At 38.6% G+C, this 12,226-nt stretch overlaps 1 pseudogene; it reads right to left on the minus strand.

Moving 5' to 3' along the window:
- Nucleotides 1-311: 311 nt before the first annotated feature.
- The window catches only part of LOC142760561 (uncharacterized), a 68,852-nt pseudogene continuing 56,937 nt past the window's right edge, over nucleotides 312-12,226 (minus strand).

Here is a 12,226-nt window from a genome sequence, read left to right on the forward strand (position 1 = left end):
GTAAAAACGTCTCTAGTCCTAACCAGTAATCCGAATTCGTAATCGTAAAGGTGCTGCTCAATATTTGCTGCGCAGCAAAAGGGTCTACATCCTGGCTTGTCTACAATATGGCGGCTTCTTATGTTGTACTAGATATTCAGCTAGAAAGGAGTCATACTGGCAGCGCATTGGTGGGAGATAGCACTGTAACCTCGTCTGTGTAATGCTTGGCAGCTGGTATAATCTAGTATGTGGACTGGCCTGGGTACCACACAACACCTCATGTCACTAAGGGAGGCTTTCGGGTTCTGGGCAGGATACTATGCTGCAGTCTACACATCATAATATACTACATTGTTGGAGTTGGTGAAACCAATATTGCCTCCCACAACATAAAGACAATTATCCGGAACTGCAATACCAAGCTTTCTACGTCGCTTGGACATATTTGAGTCCCTGCGCCAAGTGTTGGTACTGGGGCTATAAGCCTCAACACTGCTTAGACATCTACGACCATCAAATCCATCAGCCACATACGCTTTCCCTCTATAGGCAAATGCTCCATTGCTACTCCGTTGGTTTCTCATTGGGGCAGTGTAACTCCAGTGGTTGGTGTCAGGACTGTAGACCTCTGTAGTACACAGGGCTTCATGGCTGCTGTATCCTCCACATATATAGATCTTTCCATCCAGGGTGGTGGCACCAGCGTCACTTCTCTGTACATTCATAAGAGCGATTATACTCCACTTGTTGGTCTCAGGATCATAATGCTCAGCAGTGTTTACATGACCATTGCCGTCAAAGCCCCCTATAGCATAGATGTAGTTCTCAAGTACAGTGACGCTGACACGTCCTCTCCTGGAAAACACGGGGGCCATTTCTTGTCAAGTGTTCTCCACTGGATCATAACATTTCATGCTGTTTAGGAACTCTTCTCCATCATATGCCCCAATAACATACACATAGCCATTGAGGTACACTGCTCCATGATGAGCTATGGGATTCTCCCACACAGATGTTACATTGAGTCACTGCTTTGCCCGGGGGTTAAAAGAGTCAATGTTACTAGTAAGTCGAGCTCCTGTCCTGCCACGGATAACAAATAAAGTAGCAAGTGGATAACATGGTCTGGTTATGGGGTTGGTGAAATTAACCCTTGAGCCTTTTATCATGCGGCCATAGATGACATTTAGGGCATTTGTAATAATAGGCTTTCATTTGTCATTATCTCTCACATATTTATTGTCTATGACATTCTTCATTAATTAAATATTTCTCCCTCATCAGGACCAAGCAAACCTCAGGAAGCAGGATGGCGATATACTGCCTCCGCTGTGCTGGATTATAGGCTATCCACTTTATAATAGCCTGAAACACGACCTCCTCCTGTTTTACATTCATCTCATCTTTTTCTAGCTGGATCTGTTTACTAGGTCTTCAAAGTTGTTCAGTAAGTACATATTGGCTTCCTGGCGGAGGACTGGCAAATGATGATGGGCAGAGAATTTCCATATTCCAATGCAGTTTTCTGCACAGAGCTGCCCTGCATGAAGTCGCTGCATAGTCTTACAATGGCCATAACGTTACATTGGATCAGTAGTTCCTCCACATTGTCAGCAGTGATTTCTATAGTCTCAGTGAAAGAGAACTGGACAATGAGTCTTATGATGTGCGGGGAGATTCCAGGGATGGTGAATCCTTTATAATCAATGCTATTTAACCCATTTGTGAACAAGGCTTTAACCCCTTAAGGACACGGCCAATTTTGACCGTGAGGACAGAACACTGTTTTTATATTTCCCTTTTTGCATCCCGACGTTCAGAACTTTTTTTATATTTTGTACAACGTAGTTGTATGAGACTTTGCTTTTTGCGGGACGAGTTGTACTTTATGTAGGTACCATTTTTTGGTACAAATACATTATCGTTTAATTTATATACATTTTGATTTTGTAAAAAATGCCGAAAAAAAGCAGTTCCGCTGCAGTTTTAATATTTTAATTTCTTACACCATACATCGATCATCTTAAATAATGTTATACATTTGTTGTACAGGTTGTTACGGGCGTGGCGATACCAAATATGTCTATATTATTTCATGTTTTGTGACATATTTTAAAAAGTTTATTTATTGTAAAAAAAAAACTATTTCTGTGTATATTTTTACTATTTTTTTATTTAACATAAATTATTATTTTTTAATAAATTTTACTTTTTTTTAAATTCTATAGAGGGATATTTCATTTTGTTTTTTTAACTGTAATGTACTGGCATATAACTATATGCCAGTACATTAGCCAACTGGCTGTGTACTGATTCTACAAAGGCAGTTGTTAGGGCATACCTCAGTATGCCCTAACAACAGGAAATATTTGCTATGGTATTGCTTCCGTTGTTTTGACGGAAGCAATACCATAGCTGACTACGGTATTGACTCTGTCAAAGCGACAGAGCCCTTGCACAATGGAGACAAATGGAAAACATTTGCACCGGATTGGTCACCATTGAAATCAATGGTGATACAAATGGAAACCTATGGTCCCTGCTCCGTTCTGACAGAAAACTCTGACGGAACGTCAGAATGGAGCCCTGACACGGATGTGAACAAAGCCTTAGGCCTCATGCACACGAACGTACTTTTTTCCTCCCGTAAATACTGGCGTAAATACGGGTCCTTGGTCACACGTATTCGACCCGTATTGCACCAGTATTTACGGACCCGTTCCCGTAAATACGGGTCCGGTGTCACCAGTATTCCACCCGTATTTACGGGCACGTTTTCGCTGCAAAATTGCACTGCACTAATCGGCAGCCCTTCTCTCTATCAGTGCAGGATAGAGAGAAGGGACAGCCCTTTCCGTAGTAAAAGTAAAATAAATTCATACTTACCCGGTCGTTGTCTTGGTGTCGCTTCCTTCTTTCGACATCCAGCCCGACCTCCCTGGATGATGCGGCAGTCCATGTGACCACTGCAGCCTATGATTGGCCTGTGATTGGCTGCAGCGGTCACATGGGCTGAAACGTCATCCCGGGAGGCCGGACTGGAGGAAGAAGCAGGGAGTTCTGAGTAAGTATGAACTTCTATTTTTTTTTACATGTTGATCTATATTGTGATCGGTAGTCATTGTTCACTGTGCTGAAAGAGTTACTGCCGATCGTTTAACTCTTTCAGCACCCTGGACAGTGACTATCCCCTGACGTCGCCTAGCAACGCTCCCTTAATTACGGGTGTACACACGTAGTCTCCCGTAATTACGGGAGCCCCATAGACTTCTATGGGCCTGCCCGTGCCGTTATTACGGCCTGAGATAGGAGATGTTCTATATTTTCCAAAGTCTATGGGCCCATAATTACAGGCCGTAATTACGGGCGTTTTTACGTTCGTGTGCATGGGGCCTTAGTCAGGCACTGACCTTTTTATTTATTTTCTTTTAATTTATTGTTATGATAACTCCCTTATATAACTATATTACTTGTAAAATGTACAAATGGTTTTATGCTCGGGTTGCATTAGAAAAAAGGTGAAAAAAATTACATCTCATTGATTGGTAGAGAAAGCAAACATGGCGAGGGGGAAGGAAATGTTGGGAAAGTGGTTAGGGGGGGGGTGCGAACAAACTGAATATTTGCCCCAGTTGCTGGAGAACCTAGCAATTCCCCTGCACACATGTTGTGATCCCAGTATATGTGTGTAGGCTTAGATACATGGCCCATGTGTGATCCTGTCTGATGTTCCCTGTACCACAAAGTTGGCTTAGATACATGGCCCCAGCAGACAGTAAGCTTATACTGTATACAGCAAAAGGGGGAAAAGGGCAAAATAAGGGGAAAAAAGGGCAAGAAGCGTTAGGATCAAAAGGTCTCTAGATTGAATGAATAAAACCGGCTTGAGAAGGTATATGTTACCTAGCAGGGATAGGCTGAACGGTCCCTCAATTAAAAACACCCTATTGTAATTTCAAATCCCATTTAACATCATACCATGTTTAACACCATACTGCATTGGTATAATATTGAAAAACTGTTAAATGGCAATAGAGAGGGAAAGATAAATGCACAAATCTAAATCTATGCAGTGTGGTGCGCCCAAAGGCAAAACTGTAAGGTATTGGTGCGTTGTCCCTTTAGAGCACAGCAACGCATCTGTTCCTGACAAAAAGATTGCTCTTATATTGAGCATTTGCAACACTATATTGTTCAGACCCTCACTCACATCTCACCCAGTGTAAAACCCTGTAAATTTACAGCCCAGTCATGTGAAGAGTCCAGCCATGTTTCAGCAATACCAACTATATCAATATGTTCCTCCAGTACCAAAGCCTCCAGATCCCCATTTTGCTTCCTAGACTTCTGGCATTTGTGAACATACACTTTAACTTGCCTTTCAATTTTTCACTTTCAGTATCAGAAATGTGATTATTTGACATTATTTGGGCATTTTTATTTTCATTGCTGTTATGTAAAGAAAGGATCTCCGTATCCTGTTGTCTAGTCCTCTCCCCACAGTCTATTTCTCCCCCCCCAATATAGTCTGACCCCTCTCTAATCTAACTACCCCTTTATTTTCTACATTGACCTCCCTCCCCAGCTAGTATTCTCTCCCCCAGCACAGCGGACCACTTTCCATTTAGGTGCAAATCTGCAGAATACAGTTTGTACCCCAATGAAAAGTCAGCCCAATGCTCTAGGAACCCAAAGCCTTCTCCTCTACACCAAGACTTAAGCCATGCATTTAACTCCCTGAGCTCCCGCTGTCTTTCATGTGATGCGCATGGCACAGGCAGTATTCCTGAGAATACAACCTTGGAGATCCTTCCCTTCAGCTTGTAGTAGCCTAGTTCTTTAAAATTATTCTTATGGCTCCTCCACCTACCATTTATTCTATCCTTGGTACCCACATGGACCACGACATCTGGATCATTACCAGCCCCTACCAGTAATTTATCCACCCGCTCCACCACATGCCGAACCCTGGCACCATGGAGACAGCAAACCATTCGGTTGAGGCAGTCTTGGCAACAAATTATTCTATCTGTCTTCCTGATTATAGACTCCACTACATCTACCAATTGTCTTGCAGTATATCATGCAAGCGATCCAGCGATCGCTGGTTCAAGTCCCCTAGGGAGACTAATGAAAAAGTAAAAAACTGTTAAATAAAGATTTTTATAATGTTCCAAAAAAATAAATATTAAGAGATAAAAAAAAGCAATTTTTCCCCTAAAGCAATGTTAAAAAAAAATAACATAACTGGTATCGCCGCGTCGAACTATCACAATATAGCATTGCTTAACCCACTTGGTGAACGACGTAAAAAAAAATATAAAACATGCAAATTGCTATTTTTTGGTCACCTTAGGTCTAAAAAAAAAATTGAATAAAAAGTGAACAAAAAGTCGCATGTACCTCATAATGGTATCGGTGAAAACTACAGCTCACCCTGCAAAATGTAAGCCCTCACATCAAATTATGGCTCTCAGAATATGGCAACACAAAACATTTTTTATTAGCAAATAGTTTTATTTTTGTAAAAGTGGTAAAAGGTAAAAGAAAACATATAAATTTGGTATCGCCGTAATCATATCAACCTGTACAATAAGGTGAATATGTAGTTTTTACTGCCTGATAAACGCCGTAAAAACAAAATTCCCCAAAAAGTTGTGTAATCGCTATTTTTTGCCCATTTCACCCGACAAATAATTTTTTTTCAGATTCCGAGTACATTATATGGTACAGTAAATGGTGACATGAGAAACTAAAACTTGTCCCGCAAAAAACAAGCCCATATATGGCTATGTCGGCGAAGAAATAGAAAAGTTATGTCTTATGGAAGGCGGGAAGGAAAAAACGAAAATTAAAAAACTCAAATTTGCCTGGTCTTTAAGGGGTTAAAGGGGTGTCCGGGTAAGGGGAGTTTTTTTTTCATACTGATGACCTATCCACCGAATGTTTTGCAGTGTTCGGTGCTGGAAGCAGATGGATCCATACACTGCATAGCGGCCGGGCTGCAGAGCTGCAGTACTGCAGCACGACAGCTGTACTGTGGCCGGAGCCATCTGCTTCCGCCACAGACATCCAGTGCCTGGAGACAGCTGGAACAACCGCCGCATGCCCTGGCAACCTCTTTAACATTTTATCAGGAATTTTAAAGGGGTTTTCTCACTATAGTAAGGGAAGCCATATCACTAAGATATGCTATCACTTCTTGATCAGCGGGGGTCCGACCGCCGAAACCCCAGTGACCCTCAGAGTAAAGGCTCTTTCACACTTTTTCCAGCAAACTGTGCAGGTAAATGCAACACCTGTACAACAGGTAGAGGGGAACATCACAGTGCAGGGAAAAAACTGAAGGGACCATGATATCTTTGTTCTTGGGATCAGCAGTGGTCTCAAAGGACGGATCAGCACTGATTATGGAAAGATTGCAGATCCTAACAATATGCCATCACTTCTTAAGACATGAATATTTATAAAATATAACTATTTTTTATTTCTTCTGATACTAAATTCTTTCCTTTATTATTTTCTTCTTCGGCATAAGGAATTGTTAAGACAAAGACAAGGTCAAATTGAATCTTCAGAAACATTTTCTTCTTCAAATCCTTAAATCAGTTTAGAAGCGCGTTAGTAAATTAAATTGAATGCCAGGGATAACAATGACACAATGAGAACAGAATGAATTTCAAGAAAATCTCTAAAGGGTACAAAAAGCCAAAGAACCCTAAAAAACTGTGGAGGAAACAAAAGAAAAAATAATTAAACATCCATAGAGTTGTGACTGTTCCTGATTTAATGTCTTAGAGTCTCAAAATGTGTTATATATTTAAATTCTATTTCCATTTTATTCAGTTGTTTGCGTTATTTTATATATATATATATATATATATATATATATATATATATATATATATATATATATATATATAGATAGATATATATATATATGTATATATATTAATAGTTTTCTCCCCTAACACAAATCCACTGCATACAATGGAGTGACATGCTCCAAGGCAGGGTTTTCAGAATCCACTACCCTCAATCCCTAGAGTAAACAATGACAGATTTAGGAAGGAAAATAATTTGTTTCATTGCTCCCCATCCCTTCCATCCTACGCCAACAATCCCTAGTATTGTTATTTAGTAGACATACCCCCATTCCCTTCTACCGCCATCTCCTCCACACATGCGCAGTATTAAATGCAGGGCCGGCATGCCACCCCACTATGTATCTGTAGTAGGGTCTTCCGGCTCCTAGTGATGTCTTTGTTTACTCACTATCTTTTTATATGGTGAAGGTGTTTACTTGCTACATATGTTAGATTTAATTCTAGAGGACCCAGCAGGTGAATAATCCTCGCAATATTTGGATGCAGGATTAGGCTGAATTCACACGTGGCAGATTTGTCATAGATTTTCAATATGGATTATACCCTGTGCAATGCAAAAGGGTGAGATCCGCATCAAATCCGCAACAAAATCAAATTTGTGACGTATGAACTCTGCCTTAAAGTAATTTTTGGCAGTATAAATGTATCCATAATTAGCAATAAGACATGCATCCATATTTCCTTATTTTAAAAGGAAGTTTTTCAAGCCAGATAATGTAATTTAACTGGTTAACTTTAGTTGATTTGGCAAAAGGACAATTCCATGATGCCTAATTGTAATAAAATGTCATTATGCATATATATATATATAGTATATTGCAAGTTTCATTTGTAAAACTAAAGAGTTAAAACAATTTTCATTCATTTTAAACGTAAGTTTTATAATTATGTAAATTAAATTATACCTTGTAGAGATGGTATTTGGTTTAGTTTATCCCGGTAATTTACAATTTGAAAAAAAATGTAAAATCTAATTAACTGTCTACACTGGGGTAGAACTTCCCTATTGTAAGTAGATTTAGCAGTAATACATATTTATTTATATTTAGCGGTTTAGGTTACATTGGTGTTCGCAGTGTGTTGTCGCCATTTCTTTGTCTGCTGTATAAATTTGCAGTCACAGGCGTTCTTGCACCTGTATACACATTTTGTTTCATTTTGTTGGAATGTGCTGTTCAAACTTTTGTGTTGTTTATGTGATTCATATATGTGGGGTTAGTGACTGACTCCATGTTTGATCTTGCACTCCTCCCATTCTGCCCTGAGTGATTTTAACCAGTTCAGGACCGGGCTATTTTGCGCCTTCAGGACCAGACACCGTTTAGCCATTTTTAGCACGTGTTAGTTAAATGGCTATAACTTTTTTATTTGTTGGGCTAACGACGTGATTTTTGCGACGTTTTTTCCATAGACAATGCAGGTTTCATTTTTATTCATAAAGTTTGAAAATAATAGTAAAAAAATAAGCTTTTTTAAGTTTCAGCTATTTTTTTTTGGTAATATAGTTTTACCCTAAAATAGACCTTTTATTTGTGATCATCATTGTCTACAGTAAATTTTAATATATTACATGTCTATATTAGGGTAATTGGGTCAGCGCTAGCGTTACAACAATGATTGGCGGGGGGGGGAACGTTTTTTTTTGGGGTGGGTATTTTATGTGTATTTATTATTTCATTTTTTTTTGCACTTTACTATTTTATTATTACTATGGTCTTTCCCTCAAAGGTCAAAAAAGACCTTTGGGGAACTTTATATATTTTTTTCCTTTCTTTTACACCATGTTTTTCCACTGTAACTGGAGCTGCACAGCAGCCCCAGTTACAGGGGAAATCAGCCCTCTCATAGTGACGATTGTCACTAATAGGGCTGTGCTGGGTATTGTTAGACCCAGCAGCAGTCTGTTAGTAACAGCACCCGGCGATCATGTGACCAGTCACATGATCACCGGGAGGAATAGAGACAGCGCCGCTGCTGCTGTCTCTATTCCTATACACAGCGTTCATTGAGCGCTGTGTAAAAAGATATCGGAGAAGACTGAAGCAGCTAAAGCTGCTTCTATCTTCTCCTCAGGGTCCCCGGCAGCCACTGACAGCCGAAGACCAGACATTCAGCTGCCCGATCGCGCGGGCAGCAAGTTAAAACCCGAGCCGTAAAAAGTCTATGGCTCGGGTTTTAAGGACCCTGACCGCTGGCAGTAAAAATACAGCCAGCGGTCGGGAACCAGTTAATTAGTTTAATGCTGGTTCCTACCATCCCCAGGTATATATAGGCCTAATAATAATAGCAATTTTGGCTAATTATGTTCTTGGATAAATTAATATTGATAATTAGACCTAGACAATATCAATATTTTTATGGAGGACTCATACTCAATTGATATTATTGTTAAAACTGTATGGGGATGCAATATTAATTGCCCTCCCTATGAGAGCACTAAAATACATTCTCTATATATATATATATATATATAAACTAATGGACAAATGTACTGTTTATTTGACCAAAAAAAATACCTCTATTTTCCATTAAAATTGATCATGGCACTTTATGAAAGATCTACATATGACTCCTATAATGCTTTTTGGATTATTCCCATGGAAGATTACCTGTACAACCATGGAACCAATGAATGAACTTTGGGATACTATAAAGGTATCAGGTTTGGCAGTATCTGTCAAACGGCTCTGAAGAAATCCTGTATTGGATGAAACGCGTCAGCTGTCTCAATCAGACAGGGCGGGTAGTGACGTCTACACTCTGCCCTGTGAATTCCTGTCCAGTGTTGGAGATACCACGTGGAAGGAGACATATGTTAGAATTTTAAACTTACCTGGCTGCCAGCGTGTGATCCTGCCCTGCCGGGCCCGTGTCTCTCTGAGTGCAGTGGCGAATGCCCGTGGAGACCGAGGAGAAAACTCTCAACTAATATGATGATGGAGATTTGGAGGCTTAAATGAAATGTATGGCCATACAGGTGAATTTTGCCTTTTGTGAAGATCTTAACCTTCCATCTATTGAACCGACTGCTATCATGCAAGGATTCCTGGCATTCGCTGGCTATTCAAGGTAAAAACCTCTAAGGCTCAAGATTAAGGGCTACATATTGACCCTAAAGGTCTGTGAAAAGACTACCTATCACCATAAGATTTATATGCTACATATTGACCTTAACAGGTCTGTGAAAGGACTCTCTATCACCATAAGATTTATAAAAATCAGGATTCGCCTAGGAGGGAAAAAGATATGCTGCAAATTATATCCCCTTAACATATGGGACTGTTTTCCTATTTTGAGATTTATACTTCTTATAAAAAGAATGTCTTCAAAACATCATTACCAATCACTCTACACAGGAACTCTGGCCACTTTGTGACAAAAACAGCATATATGGTTGAAAATCGCAAGTGTGAACATAACCCAGCGTTTTTGCTTTGAAAATTGTTTTCTTTTCAAATTTGTTCCGTGCATATATGGTGTTTACATACATACTCATGAGGTGATATTATAGAAGCATAGAGGTGCTATTATATGTCTCTTTTCCTGGCCAGGAGAAAAAATGTTTTAAATTGTTGCTGTATAAATTTATACTGCCGGTATTATCTGGATTCATAAATAAAATATTTTGTTAAATTTTATCCAACCCAAGAGTGCCTAGTTATATTCCTGGATCATTTTTTTCTTTTCTTTTTCAATATTCTTTATCAGGAATGGCACCGTGCTATATTATATTGCAATTTTGGGTATCTTTAGGTATGGTTTTGAATAACCACATCTTTTTTCTATAAATATATAGGCCTAGTCCCAGTTCTGGGTGTATGTGCATAGTAGGTTCCCACCTATAGAGGTCGCCTTGTCGTGGCAGGTGGGCAAACACAATTTGATCAAAATGTGCGCTAAGAAACTCCCTATTGTAAGTAGATTTAGGAGTAATGCATATTTATATATATTTTTAGCGGCTTAGGTGACACAGGTGTTCGCAGTGTGCTGTCACTTTCTTGTGTGCTACATATGTATATATATATATATATCTATATATAAATATATATACACATATATATATATATATATATATATATATATATATATATATATATATATATATATATATATATATATATATATATATATATATGTATATATATATATACATACATATACATAGTATATTGCAAGTTTAATTTGTAAGACTAAACAGTTAAAACAATTTTCATTTATTTTAAATGTAAGTTTTGTAATTATGTAAATTAAATAATACCTCGTAGAGATGATATTTGGTTTAGTTTATCCGGGTAATTTACAATTTGAAAAAAAATTGAAAATCTAATTAACTGTCTACACTGGGGTAAAATACATGTATTGCAGACATTTGATAAACACCTGTTCCTGATAAATAATGATATAATGCGCAGCTTATCTATCAGGGCAAGTGCTGCCTTTGGGGCACGAAATCTCAATTTTGTTTGCAAGTTATGAGAAAATAGCTGCAAATCTCAAATGATTAATAGAGAATAACTGTGAAAGACTCTGGAATTAAATTCTCATAAATTTTACAATTTACATTTTATTTAATAGTAGGTGTTAAAGTGGAGGATGTTGAGAATGGTAAGGACAAAATCCAATGTAACCCTCAGCATCAACTGTGGATCCGCCATGCAATATTTGGCTCCTGGTTTCACCAACCTCCTGTATCATTCAATAGTAAACGCCTAGACACCAGACTTAAATGAAGTTGCAAATAAAAGCATTTTTTTTTTCATTATCATACAAGTGCATTAACAGGACAGGCGATGTTTCGGCCATCTAGTGGACTTTCCTAAGTGGTTTCACCACTTGATGGCCAAAATGTTGCCTGTTTTGTTATTGCACTTGTATTGTATGATGATTCAATGAAGAAATTATTATTACTTGCAACTTCATTTAAAGGGAACCTGTCACGTGGAACATTGTGTCTTTTCTGCAGGAAGCATGTTACAGAGCCAGAGGAGCTGAGCAGATTGATATTTAGTTTTGTAGGAAAATATTCAGTATACTTGCATTTTATTGATATAGATCCCTATTCTTTCTATGCCTAGGAGTCCAGTGGGCAGTCCTAATCAACAATTGACAGCCTTCCCTATATGAGCAAGCATACAGAGATAGCTGTCAATCAATGAGTAAGACCGCCCACAGGACTCCTAAACTCACAATGAGCATAGGTTTAGATCAATAAATTGCAAGTTATACTGAATCTTTTCCCACCAAACTATATTTCAATCCGCTTAGCTACTCCTTCTCTATAACAAATTTAACCAAATTTTCAACGTGACAGGTTCCCTTTATGTTAGGTGCTTTAGCATTTCCTATTGGATGAGAAT

This window comes from Rhinoderma darwinii, chromosome 4, assembly GCF_050947455.1.
Source record: "Rhinoderma darwinii isolate aRhiDar2 chromosome 4, aRhiDar2.hap1, whole genome shotgun sequence".
Lineage (NCBI taxonomy): Eukaryota > Metazoa > Chordata > Amphibia > Anura > Rhinodermatidae > Rhinoderma > Rhinoderma darwinii.